Source organism: Camelus ferus, unplaced genomic scaffold (assembly GCF_009834535.1).
Source record: "Camelus ferus isolate YT-003-E unplaced genomic scaffold, BCGSAC_Cfer_1.0 contig385, whole genome shotgun sequence".
Taxonomy (NCBI): Eukaryota; Metazoa; Chordata; class Mammalia; order Artiodactyla; family Camelidae; genus Camelus; species Camelus ferus.
In genome coordinates, this window is record NW_022589126.1 from 462,601 (window position 1) to 485,895 (window position 23,295).

General features: G+C 52.9%; 1 non-coding gene across 1 annotated transcript; it reads left to right on the forward strand.

The window, feature by feature from the left end:
- Positions 1 to 6,361: 6,361 nt before the first annotated feature.
- On the forward strand, positions 6,362 to 6,433 carry TRNAV-GAC. Its single transcript has one exon. It is a non-coding gene; the product is annotated as a tRNA-Val (tRNA).
- Positions 6,434 to 23,295: the final 16,862 nt, after the last annotated feature.

A 23,295-nucleotide genomic window follows, 5' to 3' on the forward strand; every position in this document is an offset into this window, starting at 1 on the left:
ATCGCAGCGCGACATTGGCTCCCAGGAAGCGTGCGGTGCCCTGCGTCCAGCCCCGTGTCACAGCCTCCGGCCAAGGTGCTTCTGGAAACAAGCCCGCATGCCTGAGGGTGCCCGGGCTGGCTGCTGTTCACAACAAAAGAGCCCCAGCTGATCCAACAAAGAAACCGTTGTTCGGTCTTGGATTAAAGAGTGGACCTTCTCACCCCTCCCAGGCATTCCATTACCCGGCACTCTAATTACAGGCTCATGTGAGATTTTTCTAAGCAATGAAACCGAGGTAGCCCTGCACGAGGATGTAGCGGCCCCATCCCGTCTCTGTCTCCCCGTCACGGCAGCCATGCCCGGCTCGCCCCCCCAGCCGCCCACTCCCGGTCGTGATGCAGCACAGAATTAACACGTCTGTGCAGACAGACCTGCCCGAGGCACAGCCCTTTCTCCAGAACGCCACCCAGACCCACTCTGATTGACGCCGCCCGCGGTCGCCTTACCCCAGGAAGCCGGGATCCACACCCCACGTGCTCTTACGTGAGGTCCACTAGCCTGGGGGTTTTGCCACCATTACGCCTGGTCCCCAGAGCCCCAGCACTGCATCCGGACCTCAACAGGCGTGCGTAAGTAGTGGGCATATAACCAAGCAAACGGTCAAACGACAGAACGAAACCAGTGGCGCTGCTCCTGACAACGTGGAGCCCACACTTACCACGGGACCCGGCAATCCCACTGCTGGGCGTCCACCCCAAGGACGTGGAAACTGATGCTTCCACAAACATCGTGGTTGGATGGATGGCGTCCCCCCGCCCAGTGCAACACCATCCACAATAAAAAGGCATTGACTATTGATATGAGCCAAAGGAGGAAGCTCAAAGGAAAGGAATCCATCGGAACGGCATGGTTCCACCTGCACCACCTCCTGGAGAAGACAAGACTGTCGTGACACGTGAGTGGTTGCCGAGGGTTGGGCGGGGGTGGCGTGAGTGCAAGGGGACGGTCTGGGAAATTTGAGAGGATGATGGAACAGTCCTGTATCCCGACTGTCATGGTGCTCACATCGTCTACACATGCGTGAAGACTCACAGAGCCATACACCAAAGGAGTCAGTACCACTGCTGGTTAACGTAAGACGCAGCATTTAAAAATCACCAGACGAGTGGATGGAGTTTGCCTCCTATCAGCCCGGCTCCCAGCATTTCTTAGTTACTTTGCTGCTTTCGAACCAAAATGGGTGAATCTGTGGGACTGGGAAGGAGGAATTTCCCCAGTGTCTCCCTTTGATGTAAAACCAAGATGTCAGCAGACTTGGCGATAGGTCCAGAATGGCGCGTCTTCTGAAGTCCCGGATGCAAGTGTCTCTCCTGCAGGAAGACCTGGGCGGCTGGAACATCCCAGGAACTGGCCGCGTCCCCTCCAGGCGCATCTCCGGTCCTGAGATGGGATGGGTGGGGCGGGCAAAGCTCTCTCCGGTTCCTGACACCCAGTTTCCCTCCCTGCAGAATGGACTGAAGGCTTCCTGGCTTGCGAGGGAGGAGAGTGTTTCCTGCAAAAGTCTGAGGGCCACTAGCATGCCACACCCACACCCCTCTCGCCAACCCTCCCCGGCTCCGCCTGCCCTGCACTCGGACTGCCCCGACGGCGGGCGGCCCCTGTGCTCACTGCAGCCTGGGTCTGTCGGTCGGCAAAGGCCGCTCCTCGGGCGGGCTCGGCTGGCGAGGTGGTGAGGGTCTCCCGGGCACGGCCGCTCTGCAGCCCCGGATGCGCCTGTCATCTGTGCTTTCCTGGGGGGAAGGAGGAGGAAGTGGACTATGAGAGCGGACCCAGACTCACCTCGGATCATAAATTGCAGGGAAAAGGAAAACAAAGGCGCCCTGCTCACAAAGGGAGCACCGGCCCAACGGGAGCATCGACAGCACGGAAACGCAGACCCGTGGGCTTTTGTGGGGCAACAGGCTACAGTCTGGAGGGGGGATCGGGGGGAAGGCTCCCGAGATTTGAACATCAGCTCCCTCTGGGCAAGCGGGAGGCGGACAGGCAACTCACAGCGGAGGAGAAGGAACTGGGGGACACACACACGGGAGATGTTCAGCCTCCCTTGGTGAGCATAGAAATAAAAATTTAAAACTGAGATCCATTGCTTCGCCTATTAAATTAACACAAACTTCAAAATAAAGTTAAAAAACCTAACCCTGAGCAGATCAAGGAACTTCATACGATGCTGGTCGACGTATCAGTGGGCACAACTATGTTCCAAAGCAATTTGGGAATACGTATTAAGTTCCATACAAGACGGGAGGGTGCCGCTCAGCGGTAGAGTGTGTGCTTAGCGTGCATGAGGTCCCGGGTTCAATCCCCAGTGCCTCCACTAAAAAACTAAGAAATCAAACAAATAAAGTTAATTACTCCCCCAAAAGAACAAACCATACAAGATATCCAGACCTTTCAGCCTGACGTATGTCATTTAACCTGATCCACGTGAGTAATTCTGACCCAAAGAAAACAATGTATAAAAAAACCTGACCTAAAGAAACAATGCCAAAAACAGCCCAAAAATTCTACATACAAAGTTACGTCTGGAACTAAATTATACACCCCTGAACTATATTTCATACGTCTAAGAAATGGTTGCAAAGAGCTCCCAAGAGCCTGCAGACATTCACGGCACAGTGATGGGCCATGAGGCAAGTTACCAGCGTGTCTGTCTGGTGCGGCCTCGGCGGCACACACAGGCCCCTGCGGAGGCGAGGCTGGGAGAAAGCTGAACAAAACAGCAACGACGGGCTTACTGAAAACTGGACACAGTTCATTTTTTTTCAGTTTTAACTTGTCTTTTTTTTTCTCCTTAATGAACATGTGCTTTGGCGGGGGAAACAAAGAAGGCTTCAAATGAGCTCAGCGCTTCCTTGTGACCCCGAGGCCATCCATCACCCGGGGAAGTATCTTCATCTTTCTTGAGTCTGTTTATGCTGTCAGCCCGCCCGACCTCGGACTAATGGGTTCCTTACGTCCGTCACTGGCGGGCCAAGGACCACTTCCTTTGCCCCGAGTCTGCCTTTTACTGGTGTAAGAATGCACTTGGATCTGGTCAGTGTTGTATTAGCTGAATCGGGTCACCTCTGTGGTCCCAGGTGCGGCCAGAAGCGTGTCATCTGGCCACATCCTGGAAATTGGATGTGGTCACGCCCTATAGCCTGCGGCTCCCCGTCGAAGAATATTCCATCCAACGGGAGGGGGGTCCCCCCAGTGGCGTCCCGTCTCTCGGTGCCTGGCCTGGCTGGTGCCCTTGGAGAGAAACAGCAAAGAAGCAGGAAAGGAAACACGTGTCAGGCAGCCGCCTGGGAGCTGTGGCCCGTCTGCCGCCCAGCACAGGGGAGGGCGGGCGGGTGCAGGAACAGAACCGCCTTCCTGCTCCCTGCTGGAAGGGCCGGCGATGGGGAGGGGAGATTCACCCGAGCCTGGGGTGGGTTTGTGGCCTGGGAGTGGCCCCTCCTGTCTTAGCAGAGAAAGCTCATCGGGGGGTCGGGGGCCGTGGAGGGCGAGAGACCCGGAACTGGCCTGGGCTTGAGGAAGACGAGGCCTTCCCCACCTTCGTGGGAGGCTCTGAGAGAGACTGGAAAGGTGCTCCGCACCGGTGAGAGGACAGCCTCGGAGGATCAAAGGGCCCTGTGGGTCAGGGATGGACCCCAGACGCAGGCGGGCCCTTCTCTCCAGCCGGGAAGGTGGAAGGGCTCCAGGAGCCCCCATGCCGGGCAACCCTTCATGCGGGGCCTCCTGTGCCCCCACCGTGTCGTCATACCCAGCCCTGACTCTGCGATGGGGCTGCCCCTGGCCCCGGGACGTGTTTGGTCCTTTTCCATCACGTCTTCCCGGCTTCTCCCCGTGGTCACTGCTTCAGGTCGGCCCCAGAGGCCATAGGATGGGGGTGTCTGCAGGGGCCCCGGGGGGCAGCTTCACCTGAGGGTGAGGAGGGTCTCTGAGACCAGAAGGACCCGGGGTGAGGCCGGGATTGATGTCGCCAACACCCACTCACAGCATAGCAGGGGCCTCGTGGCGTATTTGTACAATGAAACGCCATGCAATGAAGACGAATGAGTTAACGCCACGTGCAGAAACGCTGGTGAGTCTCCCAGACGCGAGTGCAGCCCATGGATTCCGGCCAAGGGCACCCGTGGTGCACGAATCCCGTCCGACAAAGATGGGAGACAGTGCTCACCTCTGGGAGGCAGGGAGAAGGCAACAGGGGAGTTGCCACAGGGGCCCCGGGACACTGAGTGATGACGGTTGAACAAGTATATTTACACACAGTCTGTGCCGGTGCTTCAAACCGTGACCCGTGCGCTTTTCTGTGTGTTCGTTAAAATTCCATTTTTAACCTCGAATTTAAACTCTAAAGGGAAGAAGCTTGACAATGGAATGCTCGGAACTGCTGTAAACTTTTCGTCCGCCTGGAGCTGTCACTTGAAAACAGCCTCCAGTCCTCTGTCGCCCAGCCTCCCCAAAGTCCGAAAACGTCTTCTGGAAAACTCTGTGTTTACCCCAACTCTGAGGACTGAAACATTTCCACTGTTATAAACAGCCTGCCCGGCCTCCGAGCTACAGCCACGTTAAGCAGAAACTCACGTGTCCTCACCGGGGCACTGGCTTGCAGCCCCCACATCTGGACCTCCTGATCGTAAACCCCTGCTTTATAAAACGTCTGTAAAAAGCCCTTCCTCGTCCGGAGAGGAAGCGGATGCCTTTGTTGACTGTAACATTTGGGGAGAAGATGGGGAACTCGAAGTTCCTGCTGCGTCTAGATATTCGGTTGCGTTTTATAGCCTCGCAATTCCCTTGACAGGTTCTCGACTCCCTTTGGGTAATACTTCCGGTCTGTTCGCTTGTGTTAATTGCAGGGGGTGGTGTGTGTGTGTGTGTGTGTGTGTGTGAAGGGTGTGTGTGTGCGTTCATGTCGTGGCGGGGAGAGAGGATTGGAGAGAAGACGTGTAACCGTGCTCTGAAACCATCACCAACAAAGCACTGCATTCGGGTCAATATTATTTTCAACACACCTTTTTCGCATGACTGACTTTATCGGAGAAAGTCCTGCAGGATCTCAGTTTCTGCTTTTTCACGATGACTTCTCTGCTTGCGTGTGCTGGCTGACTCAGCACGTGGGCGCTCCCCGCTGCCTGCGTTCCTCAGGGATCCCTGGGTCCTGGGCGGGCCTGGGGGGGGTGCGGTCTCCACGGCTGACCTGATTGCCTGGAACAGGGTGACGGTCAAGCAATGCTGCTCCGATCACCACCCCTACAAGAAACCCTCTCAGCTCAGATTTAGCTCAGAATTACCCAGCACTCTCTCTCTTCACGTTAGGACCTCTTATACCCATGTGCCTCCTTTCTTTGCTACTGCAGTTCAGATTTTTAATGATCGGAATAGACTTCAGCTCAGTTGGAAGCTTGAGATGTGTTTGGTCTGCACCTTCCGTCACGTCCGTCTCTGCACCATGTGTCCACTGCGTCACCCACACCAGGAGGACCCTTGTCTGGAGAGATAGAGCGGACACTTTTTTTTCTATTTTTTCCCCGCTAAACGCAACTGAAATCCTTGGGCATTATAAATAAAACAAAATTAAAAGACTCTGAAAGTACAGCGACTAGAGAGCTCGGGACCACGACCTCGTGGTGAGTCCCCGGGGTCCTATTCTTGTTTCGTGTAGCCTGTAATGAGGGCTGGAGGAATCAGGAGCTTCCTCGCTTTAGCCCAGGGGCCTGGAACGGGAAGATTGGCAAGACGAAAACTGAAGACACCCCCCGAAGCAGCCATCGTATAAATTCTTCAGTGCGCAGTTATGAACGTACTTGAGACAAATGAAAACAATAGAAAGTCACGATTAAAAAAAAAATCACAGAAGCTTAGGAAGAAGAACCAAATGCAACTTTGAGAACTGAAGCATATGATAATCAAAGTTAAAAATTCAGTGGGTGGGCTCAAAAGCAGAAGGGAGAAGACGGAGTCAGTGACCTTGAAGCTGCAACGATGGAAATGAAGACAGAATTAGGGGGAGGGTGCAGCTCAGGGGCAGAGCGCGTGCTTAGCATGCACGGGGTCCTGGGTTCCATCCCCAGCCCCTCTTCTAAGAAGAAAGAGAAAGAAAGAAAGAAAGAAAGAAAGAAAGAAAGAAAGAAAGAAAGAGAGAAAGAGAGAAAGAGAGAAAGAGAGAAAGAGAGAAAGAGAGAAAGAGAGAAAGAGAGAAAGAAAGAAAGAAAGAAAGAAAGAAAGGAACCTAACTGCCCCTCCCCCCAAAAACCCCAAAACATATAAATAAACAAAAAAGACAGAGTCAGTGAACTTGAGAATAGGACGATAGAAATTAAGACAGAATTAGGGGGAGGGTGTAGCTCAGTGGTAGAGTGCATGCTTGACATGCATGAGGTCCTGGGTTCAATCCCCAGTACCCCCCCCCAAAATTAATTAATAAACCTAATTACCCATCCCCTAAAAAAAGATGCAAAAAAAAAAAAAAAAAACCCCAAAACAAATAAACAGACAAAAAAGACAGAATCCATGAACTTGAAGCAAGAATGATACAAGTTGCCCACCTGGACAGTGGACAAAAGGGCCTCAGGGACCTCAAATTCTGTAACAAAAAATCTAGCATTCGTGTTGTCAGGAATCCAGGAGAGGGTGGGAGACAGAGAGTATTTGAAAAAATAATGTCTCAAAAGTTCCTGAATTTGGCACACAAAATTTTTTTTACAAACCGTAAACCTGCCGATTCAAGAAGCTGAGTGAATTCCAAACAGAATGTGTCAAAGACGTTCACACCAAGACACATCATAACCAAACCTCTAAAAGCCAAAAAGAAAGGGAAAAAAAGCATAAAAGAGACGGAAAAACAGGTCAAGTGACAGCAGATTTCCTTTCACAGACACTGGAGATGAAACAGGGAGGAGGGTGTAGCTCAGTGGTAGAGTGTGTGCTCAGCGTGCCCAAGGTCCTGGGTTCAATCCCCAGCACCTCCATCAAAAGTAAATGAGTAAACCTAATTACCTCCCCCCACAAAAAGATCAAAAAAGAAGAAGAAGAACTAAAGATGAAATAAAGGTATTTTCAAATGACAGGAAACCAAGGGACTTCGTCACCAACAGACCTGTCTAATGGAAGCCCTCTAAACAGAAAACGGGAAGTAAGGGGGAGAACTTTGGAACATCAAGAAGGAAGGACAGAGCAATGGAAAGAGTGAAAACTAGAGGTAAATGCAAAAGAGCTTTCTAAATGATGCGTGACCTTTAAAGCAAAAATTACAACACTGGCTGACCTAGTTCTCAAAAAAAAAAAAAAAGAGTACATAGGTGGCCCACATTACATTTCTCTTTATTACACATAATAAAGGGTGTGATAAAGAAACCGTTGAGGGGAGGGTGTAGCTCCGTGGTTGGGTGTGCGCTTGGCATGCACGAGGTCCTGGCTTCAATCCCCGGTACCTAATTACCTCCCCCCAAAACAAAACAAAAGCAAAAAACAAATAAAACAGAACTGAAACAAAGGAATTGCTAAAACAACCACCAAAAGTAATGAGGCAAAACCGAGAGTCCCCGAAGCCAGGGGCCTGGTTCCAGGTGTCTCTGGTCTGTCAATCAGAGCTGGTTAGCAGACTCTTAGGTGAGGTAGGGTACACGCACCTCCTGGCTTACGTTTCTCCATTTCCCCCCTGAAAAAGGCCTTGTAGAAGGTGCTGTCAGATGCTCAGTTACAGCGTCCAGTTACACGAAGCACAGTGTGTCCCTCAGGCAAATGAGGACTTTCAGGTTCAGATGGCAACACCCACGTCACCATCCCCATCCCCATTATTATTCCCATCAAAAGATATTCCTGGAAAAGCACGAACCACTCAGGGAACTTAAATTCCCAACCAACAATTGATCAGAAAGAAAGAGAATTCCCCGACTGGAGCATGGATGTGACGGCGAGGCCAGAGGGGAGGGCGTGGGGGGCGCCACCCCCGTTACTGCGTATCCCACTTCCGACACCTGGGCTGCCTGGGTGCAGGCATGGCTGCGCTCTGCCCTCTTCCCCGGGCCCTCCCTCTCAGCCCGCTTCCTCCCCCGCCGCCTCCGAGGGAGTGTCCGCCATCGCTCGTGGGGCCCAGGGCTCCAGTCATGACTTACAACGACCCCTCAATGGAAACCGCTTTTTAAACACGAGAATTTTTCCGCAATAAACTTCACCAGGAAAGACATGTTTAGAAGGAAAAGCAAGCAAGGGGCAAAGAGACAGAGAAAGGATTTTCACGCTGGAGAGCCTCTGGTTCTGAGCGTCTCCATCCCCCACACGTTTGTCCCGTTTTTAGGACCTTGAGTCCAGTTCTAACCAAGCTCTCCTGAAATGACTGACATTCAGCCGTAAGAACAGAAAAACAAGCCCACGACCGAGGCAATAAAAACCCGGCTTCTGGGCTTCGTGTCAAGCAAATCGATGCCGCTCTCTGGTTCTGGACATTAAGGAAATGTGAGGTCTCCTGACGCGTTTATAATAAGATTTCCTATTATTGCTGATCTATAACCAGCCCAGCCGAGCTTTAATTTCCTCCTAATAGGACATTGAAGAATTTACCGGGTTACGGAGAGTTCAGACACGGTCAGGCTTTCGATCCAGAATCCCTAATTCAAACCCTGTCTCGACTGGCTCGCGCACACACTCATGGGGGTCGTTGCATCTTTGCAAAAGCAGAGCCACACTGGGCAGGGTAATCGGCTTAGCCCTCGTCCGCCGGCGAGGATGCCTTCACGTGGCTCAGGGGCTGCAGACACGCCTGACTGGATGCTAAATTGTGCGTGGAGGAGTAAACCCCGGGTTGCAGGCTGTGTGCTGGCTTTACGAGAGAGCAGCGGGCTTCTCGGGCGGAAAAGCGGAAGTGCGGGGCGGTCCTGGTGCCAGCCAGTCTGGTTGGAAAGTGCCAGGCTCCCCCTGACCTCGCCTCCCCCACCCCCACCCTCCACAGGCCCCCACGGCGGGGTCCCTGGCCTCCCACCCACCTGCGCCGAGGGCCTCCAGCACCTGCTGGTCACCCGGTCCGTGGGGTGCGGCTCACAGGGGTCATCCCCCCGGCCTACGACATGGGTAGGAGTGCCCGTTTACAGGGGGGACCCTGAGACAGAGACACATTAGGGGACGAGCCAGAGGACCCCGGGTGTCGGCTTCCTTGCCAGCAAAGGTCCGCACTTGGACATCTGTGCTTGGATGCTTTGTTCTTTTTGACTCCTAATTGTCCGGCCTCTCCGGGTGGCTGCTGGCCCCCAAACCCACAGGTCATTCACGAAAGGTGAACGTCCCACCTTTGCCAGATCGATGCGTTTGAACCCTGGCTTCACCCACGTGAGGCAGGGAGGCCGCTCGGAGCAAGCAGGCTTCGCTGCCCTCCCCGCCGCACGCCCACGCCTGCGTGTTGGTCGCAGGGCTTCTGCTGGGACTTGGCCAGCGGCGGGTTCCTGGCTCTCCTCCTGGGTGCAGTGAGTTGTGCTGAGTGAGGGCATTTTCCGGGGCAGATGCAGCCTGTGCGGGAGGCGGGGGGTGGGGTCCGACATCCCCGGCGGGGATGGACACGCTGCAGGACGGGAGCCCTCCCCGCTAGGCTGAGCGGGTCAGGGAGGGAATCCTGGCCCCGTGGGGGCGTCTCATCACGATTTGCTGAACAAATGAAAATGGTTCTGTGTCAGCTCACCAGACTGGGAGCTGAGCCACCATGGCTTCTGCAGAGAGGCAGCAATGGCAGGGCACGGGACGTGAAATATATATACACGCGGAGAGCGGTGAGGAGAGAGAGTGACTCGGGCACCAGGCTCACACGTCGTGGGGCGTGGAGGAGGCTGGCAGGTCCGCAGGGCAGGCTGGGGACGCAGGGGACAGTCCAGGCCACAGTCCAAGCAGGAGGCCGTCTGGAGGCAGAACTGCCTCGGGGCTCGCCGCACCCCGCTCTCCCCTCACGGTTAGAGGGGCCCTGGCTCCTTCTGGATGCCGAGCTGAGGGACGGAGAGGTGTGCACCTTCTGGGGAGGAGCGTAAACCTGGGCTGTGCCCCTGTCCCCAGGCATCCCTGCCCTGCTGTGAAGGCAGGGGGGTCTCCGGGGGCACAGCCGGGCCAGGACACCGGAGCAGCCTGCAGGGCTGTCCCTGCTCAGGGATGACCGCCCTGTGGGTGAAGTCACGGGCCCGCACGAGACGTTGCAGGCGTGGGAAATCGGCCTTTGCAGGGTCTGGGTCCTGGGACATGGGAGATGTTTGCTGCCACAGCCGAGCCCAGCCCAGCCCAGCTGAGGCACACGGGGGCGAAGACTGGGCTCGGGACCCTGGGCTGGGCTCCCGACCCTCAGGGAGGCTGCCAGGACGAAGCGCTCGCAGCCCAAGGGGAGGACCTGGGGAGGAGGTCGTGCTCGCAGGTCGGTGACAAGGACCATCTCCATCCGCTTTGACGTCCCGTAAATGCTGCGTGGAGCCAAAGAGGAGAGCTGCGACTAACCAGGGCCCATACTTACTGTGACCGAGGAACACGAAGGCCTCAGAACAGCCCCTGGACGTGACGTCCCCGTCCCCGGCGAGCCCGAGTCTGTGGGCCTCCGGCCAGGTCCTGCACGACCCCACTCAGTGTCCGCATCCCCGTGTTCACAGCAGCCTGGCCTCTGGGGAGCAGGGCATCGCTGGCAAGTTCAAGATCGTCTGGGGGGCCTGGGGGCCGCAGTGAAATAGGAGGAGGCCCAGTGGCCAGAAAAGGGGGCCTGGGGGTTTCCAGAGCCTTGGCCCCTTGGGCAGGAGGGTGCCCATGAAGTCAGGGAGGAGGGGTCTGTGGACAGAGGGCGCCTGGTGGGCCTCTCCTTCTCTGTCATCTCCCCCCCGTCAACCCTCTGGTCACAGGACAGTCGTGCCCTGAGCACCAGTGGGACAGTCCCCTCCAGCGCTGGGAGCAGTTAGCTGTCCCCACTTCCCTTCTGCGAGGTCCATCCGATCTCCCCTACACCACACTGCCGGCCGGTCCTCGCCCTCACAACCCCACAACCCCACACGTTCTCCTTCCCATTTTACAGCCAGGAAGACGGAGACTCAGAAGCTTCGTCCAGCGTCGCGGAGCCTCCAGGAGGCACTCGGAACCCACGTGGTGCCCCCTCCCCCTCGGCACTTCGTGTGTCCCCTCTTGGAGTGGGATTGTGCTCTGTTCATTTGGAGTTTGAACCTTGTATCCCTCACCGCCGTCTTTAGGGGCCTGGAGAGAGGTGGGTTTAAGTAGCTCAGCCCCAAATACAGTGACTCGGGGCAGAAAGCAGTTGTGGTTTCCTGCGAGTCAGACAGGAGATTCTGCGCCACGTGCGATGTCTCGGTGGCGCTCGGCCCACAGGTGCCTTCCGTGGAGGTGAGCTGAGCTGGAAGGAATTTTTTTTTAGGAGAATATGAACTTTGTAATGGGAGTTTTTAGGGTTCACTTAAGGCTCCTGAATTCTGAGCGAGGTGCAGGTCATCCTAGAACGAATGGGATTCCACCCACCATCCCCGAGAGCGTCCACCAGTGTCCTGGAGATGACGCTGACCCAGAAGCACAGGAAAAAGGAGCGCTGGGTGGGGCGGGTGCCGGCAGAGCACATGCTTAGCAAGCATGAGGTCCTGGGTTCAATCCCCAGTGCCTCCTCTAAAAATAAACCTAGTGACCTCCCCCCATAAAAAAAAGTTATTAAAAAAAAAACTGCAATAAAAATTTAAGAAAAAGAAAAGAAAGAAAAAGAGGAGAGCCAGGTATTGAAGGAGATACAAAATATGGTTTTAATGCTTCCAGATAATATGAATGTCTACGTGAAACATTTAAGAGAATCAAGTAAAGATTCACCGGATGAGAGAATTCAGAGGGCAGTTGGTTACAATATAAACCGATAAAAAATCAGAAGGTTTCCCAATACAGCCATTAATCAGCAAGAGAATAGCATCTTTGGAAAGTACTTTATTCACATGACAGAGAAAAATACGAAATACCTAGGGCTCAACTTCAGATTTACAGAAGGATATAAAATGAATAATTTAATGACTAGAGAGTGATCTCGTAATCCAGGACTTTCCAAAAGTCAACACTGCAGAGGAGGCCAGACGGCAGCTACTTTCCAGGTTTGCGAGTCGCGCCGTCTGTGTCACAGGAGCGGCCCCAGACTCAGCGCAGAGGTGAAGGCGTGCGGCCGCGTTCCGATAAAGCTGTATTAACCGACCGGTTGGCGCGTGGGACGGGATTTTGCCAACCGCCTGCTACGAGTGACGGTCTCCCTTCCTCGAGCACTAAATAACCACAAAAAAGTGTCCTCTACTTCTGAACGCTCCCCTCTTGAAATATTTCCTGAGGATAAACTCTTGGAATTTGGGCTACTCGGCCAAGGAGTATAAAACACATTTATGGTCCTGGATGCATCTTAATAACGCTGCTCCCCAAATGCCGACCGCGAGCTGCAACGTGGCCCGCCTAAGCGAGGGTGACCATTTCACCCTGCTTTCCCCAGGGTCCGAGGAATCGCCCCAACATGACATTAATCTGTTCAAAAATAGAGCTTCTGCAGTAAGTATTGAAAGGAAACCTTTTTCCTTTGTATATTTTTCACAATTACCAGGTTATGATTATTGTTTTTTAACCACGGACAATTTTCATTCATCGAGGTGTTACTGACGTATAGCACTGTGTTCATTTCAGGGGCACAGCTTAACGATTTGATGTTTGTGTACACAGCAAAACGGTCACCACGGTGAGTCTGGTAACATCCGTCACCATACAGAGTCATAAAGCTTTTTTTTTTTTAACACTCTTTATTGAGTTATAGTCATTTTACAATGTTGTGTCAAATTCCAGTGCAGAGCACAATTTTTCAGTTATACATGAACATATATATATATTCATTGCCACATTTTTTTCCTCTGTGAGCCACCACAAGATCCCGCATACATTTCCCTGTGCTACACAGTATAATTCCATTTATCTATTCTGCACACGCCTGTCCGCATCCACAAATTTTGAAACCCTAGCCTGTCCCTGCTTTTTTTTTTTCTTCTACTGAGAACTTTGAAGATTTTCTTTCCAGGACTTTCAAATATGCAATGCAGTATTAACTGTGGTCACCACACTGCACATTATGTCCACGTGACTTATTTATTTTAAAACTGAAAGTCTGTAAGTTTGGGCCCCCTGAACCCACTCCGACCACCCCAATCTGTTCTCTGGTATCCCCGAACTTTTTTCTTCTTTTTGTTGTTTGTGTGTTTGTTTTCGGCTCCGTCTATGAACTTGCTGACCCCAGCTGCAAACGGTCATGTGGTTCTTGTCCTCCTCTGTCTGACTTACTTCTCTGAGCACACTGCCCTCAGGGTCCACCCACGTAGCTGCCAAGGGCAGGATTCCATCCCCTTTTGTTGCTGCGTGAGACGGGATCACCAGGTTATACACCCCGGGCACCCTCAGCCGCTGAAATTGGAGCCAATGTGCAGCTGCGTTCCCACCAATCGATGCAGCTCTCCCTATTTCGGGACCCCAACCTCAGATATGTTAGTTCTCGTGCTATTTACAGACGCTCTCTTTGTGTTCCCTTTAAAGGATTTACTTTGAAGAAGTTAATGTAGCCAAGATGGCGTGTTTGTAGTTTAGCAGCTCTGAAATCTACGCACGTAATTGAAATCAGGCTTCGCCGGCCACGTCCCCCGGCGGTTTGCAGCGCACTTGGTGGCTGCTGGAGGACACGGCCCTCTCCAGCATCCGCGTCCTCCCCTGGTCCCCGGACGTGCCGGCCCTGCTCCCCACGGAGCGGACACGGGAGAGCCAAGGGGGGGTTGCCCGGCACCAGCACCCTGCTTGCGTCTGTGATGGTCTCAAACTTACGTTTGAGTGCGGTAGCTTGCATTTTATATTGCTGTAAATCGTTCGGGAGTGAGGAATGGATTTCGTTTTCCACTTGTCTGTGTCCAGTGAACGGGTATCTGGAAAAGGACCCTCAGTCCCGGAAAGACAGTCGCAAAGTGACTCGAAACGAGCGTTGAGCTGCCCCACACTGCTCACGTGTTCTTGGAACACAAGCAAGGGGTTACAGTTTCCGAGTGATGGCGGTGCATCTCACCTGTCCGTGCCCACAGGCAGCTCAGCTTCGCTCAGCAGCTGATGGGCTATTGTGGTAAACGAGATTTTTAAAATCCCTTTGAGTGGAAACCCCTGTGGGTGCACCCGGCCGGAGAGGCTGCCTCCAGCCCCGGAGACGCCAGCACCGGCGGGGGCACCTGGACTCTTCACAAACCTCATGATGGACAGTCTGCTTCGGACGAGCCCGTCCACCAAGAGGAAACTGAGGCCCGGAGGACAGCAGGGCAGGGCTCGCCCTGGGGCCGGAGCATCACACCCCCGGCACCAGCCTGGGAGCTGGGAGCTGCGTGCGTGGGGGGTCCGGGCCCCCACCCCGCGTCCAGCGCTCTCTCCCCACAGCAGCCTTCTTGGAGCCTGAAAGCCACACAATCCAGTTTTTTCCTGAATTACGCTCTAAGAAGGGAAGCTAACTCGCCTCTCTTGAGGGGCCCCACAGGCGTGGCTGGTGGACACCGTTCATGGACGCGTGTGACCTCGCTCTGGATGCTCAAGACATTTCGGACCCGGACCCCCATCCTCAGTCCTGCCTCGCTCACACTCAGTCCTCCCTCCCGTCCCGGTGAACTCTCCCACCGGCCCACACGGTACAGAAAAAAGCCTCCAGAGGCTGCAAAGATTTGGCGCTGACCGATGCGTGACCACACGTAACCCACGGCCACACCCCCCACATCCAGGGTCTCTTTCCAGGAGACCCTCTCCTCCCCCTGGGCTGGGCCTGCTTCTCCGGGGAGGCCGCATGGATGTCTCCGAGGGCCGGGAGCTGGGGGGGCACCAGTGCCTCTGACAGCCGGGCCCAGCCGTTCAGGGGCCCCCGGCCCGAGGGTGGCCACTGGGCCCTGACTTCCAGGAGTGATTTGGTTGGAGACCCAGTGTTATGACCCGGATGCATTTCACTTGGACTTGGATCCCGGGGTCTGGAGGTGGGAGGGCGGCTGCTGGCCCTCTGACGGCGTACAGAGGCCTGGCCAGGGCCCTCCTATCCACAGTGAGGCCACCCTGGCCCAGAGGAAGACTCCCCAGGGGTTTTACGACACCAAGGTGCTAGCCACACACCCGCTTCTCCTTGCACTGCCTTCTGGGTTAATTGCCCTGAATGCTCGGCTTCCACCTGCATTTGCTCAAAGTTCCCGCCTCTCGGCGTTGTCACTGAACGTACTTCTCCAGCTCCAGTTGTCACTGTGCAGAGCCAAGTGTCCCCCACAGACGCCCACCGGCCCGGCTGACAGCCGTCTTCCATGAGCACAGCTCCCAGGGAGGAAAGATCAGTGTAAGGAGACAGCGGGAAGGCGGCCTGCCTCCAAGCCGAGGAGGAGGAGGGCTCAGGAGGAGCCCACCCGGCCGGCACCTTGACCTTGGACTCGCAGCCACCACGTCCGTGAGAGCCGCCTGGTCTGCGGTGTCCCGGCAGCCTGCTCAGACGAGACGCCACGGTGCCCCCTCCTCCTCCTCCCCTGCTCCTCTCTCTTGTCTCTGGTTCTCCCAGGAGGAGACGGAGGAGGAAGGGTCTCAGCCGGTGACACAGTTGCCATGGCCGTGTGTCAGTGTCCTCTCTCTCTCAGGAGGCACGGGGGCGGGTTCCTCAGAACCGTCCCCTGCAGCGGGTGCCCGCCGGCCGCCTCCTGAGACGTGCCGTGATCTCCGCTCTCTCCAGGCCGCCACCTTCCCGTGTTTGCTCCCTGGGGCCACCCCGACCCTCTAGACGGCTCATCGGTCGGGAGGGGCTGGTCAGCGGCACCGCAGACCCCCACGTCTCCGTGTCTGTCTGGCTCCTGGCGCTCCCTGGGCCTCGCGGGCTGGCGGGGGCGCTGCTCTGGGTGGTCTGCACGCCGGCCCCCGGGCTGAAAGAGAGGCTCCTCGACGGCCATGGTGACCCAGAATGAGCCACATCGTCCACTGGCCCTGGCAGCTTCCACCCGGAGTGAGTGGCCCGCATCGTGTGCTCATGTCTCCGTAGCCCCGGCCAGTCACTGGGCCCCATCCCACCTCCATGGTCTGGGGCCCGCGCAGCCTCCCCGGGGCCAGAAGGCGGAAAGCAGTTAACGCCCACCCTCTTGGGTCGGATTCTCAGCAAAATGATTCACCCCGGACTCCGTGTTTTGCCCCTGGAAACCCCCACCTTCAGCCCTCTGTCCGTAGGAACGGACCAGTCTCGGACCACAACCTTCCCTTCGGTGCTCCGGCCGCCTCTCGCCTCGAGCTGTCCCCGGGTGAGGACCAGGCATGAGGTCTGACTGCTGTCAGCTGCTGGGGTCGCCTGTCCTGGGCTCCCCTCACCCAGCTGGCAGGTTCAGGGGGCAGAGACGTACCCTCACTCCCCTACGGAGGGAGACAAATTGCACCACACGTCAGTAATTCTCTCCCAAATAAATTCTCCCGGCTTCCTTGTTTGTCCTGGAAGAAGACAAGGCTGAGAAAGACCCTTAAAACAGGTCACACGACACACAGCGTTTCATCCACGGTGCTCAGTCTCCATCTGGACGCCGAGCCGAAAGGGAAAGTTTCACCTAAAATCTGGTTACACCTAGAATCCCAGAGAGCAGGGATTGGCGTCCCCAGCTCACCTCCTGCGGGAAGTTTCCAGAATCTCTGGGTACATTTGTACCTCTGAATACTCTCACCAGCAAATTCCAGGCTTAGCACTACCGTTCTCTTCGCTGAGTAACACGCAAACATACAGCCGTGAGCCCTCGTAAGAAAAAGTTCAGAACTAAACTAAACTACGAACAGCAAGGTCCTGCCGTGCAGCTCAGGGAACTACGCCCACCCTTGTAATAAACCTATAATGGAAAGAATATGTATGTAGCATCACCGAATCTCTATGCTCTACAGCATAAACTGACCCAACTTTGTAAATCGACTATACTTCAATTTTAAAAAATTCTTAAAAAATAGAAAAGCCCTTCTCAGCAGACAGCTGACCCCCACTCGCCACATGGAGTCTAGAAAGGCTGCTCGGCTGGGAACTTCAGGAAGACGGAGGGACAGCAGAGGGTCTGGATGCACAGCGGTGGAAAGGAAGACTGTAGTTACCTCGGCCGGGAAGGTGGGCTGTGAACAAGGTGGGAACGGCAGACACAGAGGGGGTCCAGAGAGAAGATGAGGTGGGCAGGATTTATTGACCTGTCTCAGGTCAGGTAAAAAGCTCAACTTTGAAAGAGCACGTGGGCGAAGGCTGGAGCAATAACCAACGTATAAGAAGCCATTGTTTGGAGCGTGTCCCAGCCCAAGAGGCCTTCCGGGTCGTTAGAGAGCGGTCAGGAGTGCCTTTCAGGGGTTAAGGACAAGGATCCACTTAAAGGAAGCAGAAGGGGTCCGGCGACCCCGGCAGCGGAGGTAAGCACTTCACAGTTCTTGGCTAACACGTCTGGTTCCGAGGTTTCTGGCACTTAAAGCCAGAGGAGACCCCAGGTTACGCAGATTTAAATTTTTGACAGCAGAAGACAGATGCTTCCAATCGTAGAGACTAAATGTTTCCTGGACTGGGAACTCGCGCAGGGATTTATGGCTCCTTGTCGTAGGCAACGCATTCCACCGAGGTTTTAGAAGAAATCCCACGGAGCTTCTCCGTACAAAGGCCATGTGGCCAGAGGATGTGCCCGGGAGCGCAGCCCGAAGGCGGTCACTTGTGAGGGACTCGGCCCTGCGAACTCGGACCCCCAGAGCCCAGAGGTGTGGGCAGGTTGCACGTGACAGGTTAACCAGGTTCCCCCCACTTCAGCATCAGAGCCCAGCCGGGAAAGACCCGAGTCTGATCACGGCACATTCTTCACTGACCACGTGAAGAAGTTTAGGCTTCTCTTTAATGAGACGTACGGCCGTGGAACTGCCGTGTTTAGAGGAAGGAGGATGGGAATTGCGTCGTGTCTGGGAGGTTGTCTGGGTGCACTGTCCGTCGTTAGGGCAGGAGGGAGCACCCAGGTAAGCAGCTCTTTGAAAGCAGAGGTAAGAGACCATGAGAACAGTCTGAACGAAGGCGCAGGGTTGGGATGGCGAAGAGTGGGTGGTTTTGAGGGGGATCGAGGCAGTCAAATCAACAGAACAAAACGAGTGGCTGATTGGATACATCGATGACAGAGCTCAAGTCGACAGCAAGACTAATTATTTCTAGCCTCGGCCGCTGGGTAGGGGGTTGCCTAAAATTAACGCAGACACATGAGGGTACGTGGCTGGTCCGATGAGAGGCTGGGGGAGCATGGAGCAGCCTCGGGGAAGCGGGTGCAGGAAAGAGACTCGGCTGGACGTGAACTTTCGGGCGCATGTGACTGGCAGGTGAGGGTTGCAGCTTCGAGAGCTGATGAGGTGAGATGGTCTGGGGTGAATGCGAACAGCTGGAAAAGCCCTGGGCAGTGGAGTTAGGAGCATCCGCCCAGGTGGGGCTGGGCCCGTGTGTCCGCGGAGTGGGGGAACTGCCCCCTGACCTTTCTGATGAGACCTGAAAGCTGGCGGTGTGGCCTCAGCAGGGGCAGGTGCCCGGTGGGCTTCTGGTCTACCTGGCGGGAGGCCTGGGTGCTGGGTTAACCAGGACTTCAGACCTTCCACCAGAGGGGGGCCGTCTCCTCCTCCCCGCCGCGCCTTCCCGAACACGCCGTCCTGGGGCGTAGCTCCTCCCAAATACTGCTCCTCCCAACCTGCCAAGGCCACCTTTCCTCTTGTCCAAACGCCAGCTCCGATGTAGGAGAAAGAACAAATTGGCTGAGAAGCAGGGAGTTATGTTAATTTATCAGTTCCCTGGCATGGCTCATTAAAAATAGGGAGGACTTTGGTTTCCAATGGTTTCATTAAAAAAATAAAACCACGGCATGTCTAACTCTTCAAAATTTGAAACGAGAAATGAAGTCATTCTCTAAGGCTCAAGGACAAAGCTTTGTTTCTCTGTTGGCAAGCTTTCTGTAACAAAGCACGCTAAATGTAGTCAAAGAAAAATAACTATTAAAAAACTTTCCATCCACCAACCCTCTTTTTTTTTTTTCTAAATAAGGACCAGCATTGTAGATTTCCTAAGAGTCATAAATTATTTCGATATTTTTTAGTAATGCAATAACCACATGTTTAATATGAGTAATATATGACTGAAAAAATTTATGTGTTGCTCTTGGAAAAAGCTGAATTTTCTACTTGTTTCTAATAGAAGCCAGTCCATTTTTCAAAATAAGATTCCAAAAAGGTCATATTTAACTGCTCAGCATTATATATCAAAGGTCAGAGTAAATAATTGTATCATTTGTCTTCAAGATATTTCATCTTATAATAGCCCTGTGTAAAAAAGGGATCCGATTTAAGCAAAGCCAGCTAATCTCCAAGCTTTTTAAGATGGTGCATAAAAAGCAAAATCCAGCTATTTCCATCTGGCCTGCAGGCCTGTGGCTCCGCTCAGGAAATCCGCACGCCAGGGGGTCTGTAGTCCAGGCGATTAAGAATTCTTGGGTGTCATGATGCTGGAATGTCCACACATTCTAAAAATCAGCCTCTGCAAAGGTTCTATCTAAGAAAGGACTGGTGACTTACAGGTTAATAGATGAGACATACAAAAAAAAAAAAAAAGATTTTGAAGATAGAATGACAGAGAGAGAGGTTAATACAGTTTTTTTTAATAGAAAAAGGATTTTTAAAAATTAATTTAATTTTTTTTTAATGGAAGTATAGTCAGTTTACAATGTGGCGTCAATTTCTGGTGCACAGCACAGTGCTTCAGTCACACATGTACATACATATATTCTTTTTCATTATAGGCTATTACAAGATATTGAATAGAGTTCCCTGTGCTGTACAGTAGGACCTTGCTGTTTATCTATTTTATACATAGTAGTTTGTATCTGCTAATCTCCAACTCCCAATTTATCCCTTCCCACCCCCTTCCCTCCCTGGTAACCATGTTTGTTCTCTATCTGTGAGTCTGTTTCTGTTTTGTAAATAAGTTCATTTATGTCTTTTTTTTTTTAGTTTCCACATATAAGTGATATATTTCTCTCTTTTTCTGGCTTACTTCACTTAGAATGATGATCTCCAGGTCCTTCCACGTAGCTGCAAATGTCATGATTTCATTCCTTTTCATGGCTGAGTAGTATTTCATTGTGTAAATACACCACAACTTCTTTATCCAGCCATCTGTTGGTGGACATTTAGGCTGCTTCCATGTCTTGGCTGTTGTAAATAGTGCTGCTGTGAACATTGGGGTGCAGGTGTCTTTTCAAATTAGAGTTCCCTCTGAGGATATATGCCCAGGAGTGGGATTGCTGGATCATATGGTAAGTCTAGTTTTAGTCTTTTGAGGAATCTCCATACTGTTTTCCACAGTGGCTGCACCAAACTGCATTCCCACCAGCAGTGTGGGAGGGCTCCCTTTTCTCCACAGCCTCTCCAGCATTTATCATTTGTGGACTAGAAAAAGGAATTTAGTTAGATTACACCACCAGCTAGATTACAGGGGTTTGGATCTCATGAATGAGAAGAGGAAAGCCCTTACCTAAACTTTAAACAATCAAAAAACTCAGATAAGTGGACATCTAAGTGTTATTCTGTAAATACTATTTAAGGAAAGGAAGGGAGGAAGGAAATGAACATATGTTAAAATTTTACTGTGTAGCAGAAACCGGTCTGGCTGCTCATTTAATTCTTAGGACCACGCTACAGGGCAGGGGTCATTACCTCATTTTACAGATGAGAAACAGCAACCTCGTTACACAGGGGCAAACCAGTCATCCACACTATGGAGAATGCTTCAGTTACTGAACATAACCAAGTAAGTAGCTGATACGTACAGCTGACCAATGACGAATATACAGTCAATGAGCAATAAAACTATCTGTAGTTAAATCTGCCTCTGTATAGCTGCACTGTAATTATATAAGATACTGATTTATGTGAGGCTTAAGTAAGTAATTATGTGTCTAATTGCATTCGCTGTAAACAGAGTTGTGAGAGACATTAAAGATCATCTGAAGAGAAAGAAAAATACAATGTGATACCACTTATATATAGAATCTGAAAAAAAAAAGACACAAATGAACTTATTTACAAAACAGAAACAGACTCACAGACGTAGAAAACAAATTTAAGGTTACCAGGGTGAGAAAAGGGGGTGGGAAGAGATAAATTGGGAGTTGGAGATTTGCAGATACAATGACTGTATATAAAATAGATAAACAACAAGGTCCTACTGTACAGCACAGGGAACTATATTCAATACCTTGTAATAACGTTTAATGAAAAAGAATATGAAAACAAATAAATGTATGTACGTGCATAACTGGGACACTGTGCTGTGCACCAGAAATTGACACACAACATTGTAAACTGACTGTACTTCAATTTAAAAAAGAAAAAAAAAAAGATAATCTGGTCCAACTTGTTGTTTTCACATCCACCCTACAGACATGACCGAGTGTCCCCCGCGTGTCACCTATTTCCTGTCGTGCCAGAGTGAGACCCTCTGAGAAACCTCATGGGCACCTGACACCATCGTGTGTTGGGAGGATGGGGAACAGCCCCTCAAATAAATTGGTGCAACCCCCTCTGAAAAGCACTTTTCATCGCCTGGATGACAACCTGCTCACCAGGCAGGGTACAGGGGCTTGTAAAAGTCCAGCTCCGGGAAGCGCCCAAATTTGCCCAGGGACACAGGGACACAGAACGTGGCCATCCGTGTGAAGGCGGACGCTGGCGTCGTGCGGATGCGTGAGGGACGTCAGCGACGTGGGGAGTTCCTCTGCTGAGCAGAACTGAGCGAAAGACATCGTTGGGGTCGAGAGGTTCTTGTCTTGTCACAGGAAGAATTCAGAGACAAGACACGAGGTTAAAAATCAAAGCAAGGATTTATTAAGGGATAGACAGTACGGTGTCAAGGAGAGAGCGGGCAGACTCAGGTGGGTAGCTGCCCCGTGTTTCCTTAGCAAGCGCGTTATGTGAGTGTAAAAATGAATGGGCAGAATATTGATTGGTGGGGAGGGGTTTGGGGTCATCTTCCTGATCTCCATCCCAGCCCCACCTTCCCAGGTGGGGAGGGGAGATTTTTCATCCTTATTTAGTCTTGGTTGGGAAGTTGGATGAGGTCATAATGAGCAAAAGGTGACATTTGGACGGAGGTCATAACGATCGAAAGTTGCATTCGGATGGTGGGGATTCCTGCCCTGTCCCACCCTTCTGCCTCCAGGATGCTTATCAACCCAGAAGGTAAGGATTTTTTAAAATCAATCCAGAGGGTCCTGTTTTTTCTTGGTCTGTCCCAGGAGCCCTGTTGTCCACAAGATGTATGGTTTTCTGCCATTTGCCTGTGTCCCCCTTTCTCTGCTCATCTCTAGCTACCTGCCTGCTCTCACAGACCCAGGGACGCATGTATGTACGTGGGACCCCCGTTCCCTCCCACATGGGCAGAAATAAGCAAACTGGACTGTGAGGGAGACATATTTAGATGGTGAACTACAAAGGAAGAGAATGGGGGTGCCCACATCAGGATGGTGGTTCCCCAGTGAGGCCGGGGTGGGGGCACCGGGAAGATGGTCTCAGCGGCCTCCTGCCACGGGCCAGGCGTCACGCAAGGACTGGTCAGTGCTCTGTGTGAGTGCCGTGTTTCACAACAACGCACTAAGGCCGCCTTGCTTGGGTACACGCGAGCTCGATGGCAGATGTCGCACACTGACGTCCACACACGTGCATGTATTCAGCGTTTGCTCGTGGATGTACGTACTAGTACAAGTGATCTTGCGCTTTGTGTCCCCTGATTTCGGTCCTTAGTGAAGTTTCCACCGTGAACAACTGACATCACAGTGAACCGAGACGTTCCCGCTGAAACTGAAGGAAGGGGGAGGGCCTGCTTAGCACGCACGAGGCCCTGGGTTCCATCCCCGGTCCCTCCGTCACGTGAATAAATAAATAAACCTGATTACCTCTCTCCCCAGAGATGGGATAAAGCAAAAACAGTTTAAAAAAATTTTTTTTAAATGAGTAATAAAAACAAAGGGAAGGTGGCCTGCCCTGGACTTGCCAGCTGGTTGCAGGCTCAGGCTTGGCTGTCGGGGGCCAGGGAGGTGGGGGCAGTGTGGCATTCCAGGGGACGGTTTATGGCTTTGCCGGGACTAATAAAATGTGTGAGCGACTTGCTCCAGGCCCGGGCCCGGGACGCGCCTCTGTGGCTGGGGTTGCGGGGAAGACCCCTGGGTTCTGACAGCCAGGTGAGCCCAGCGC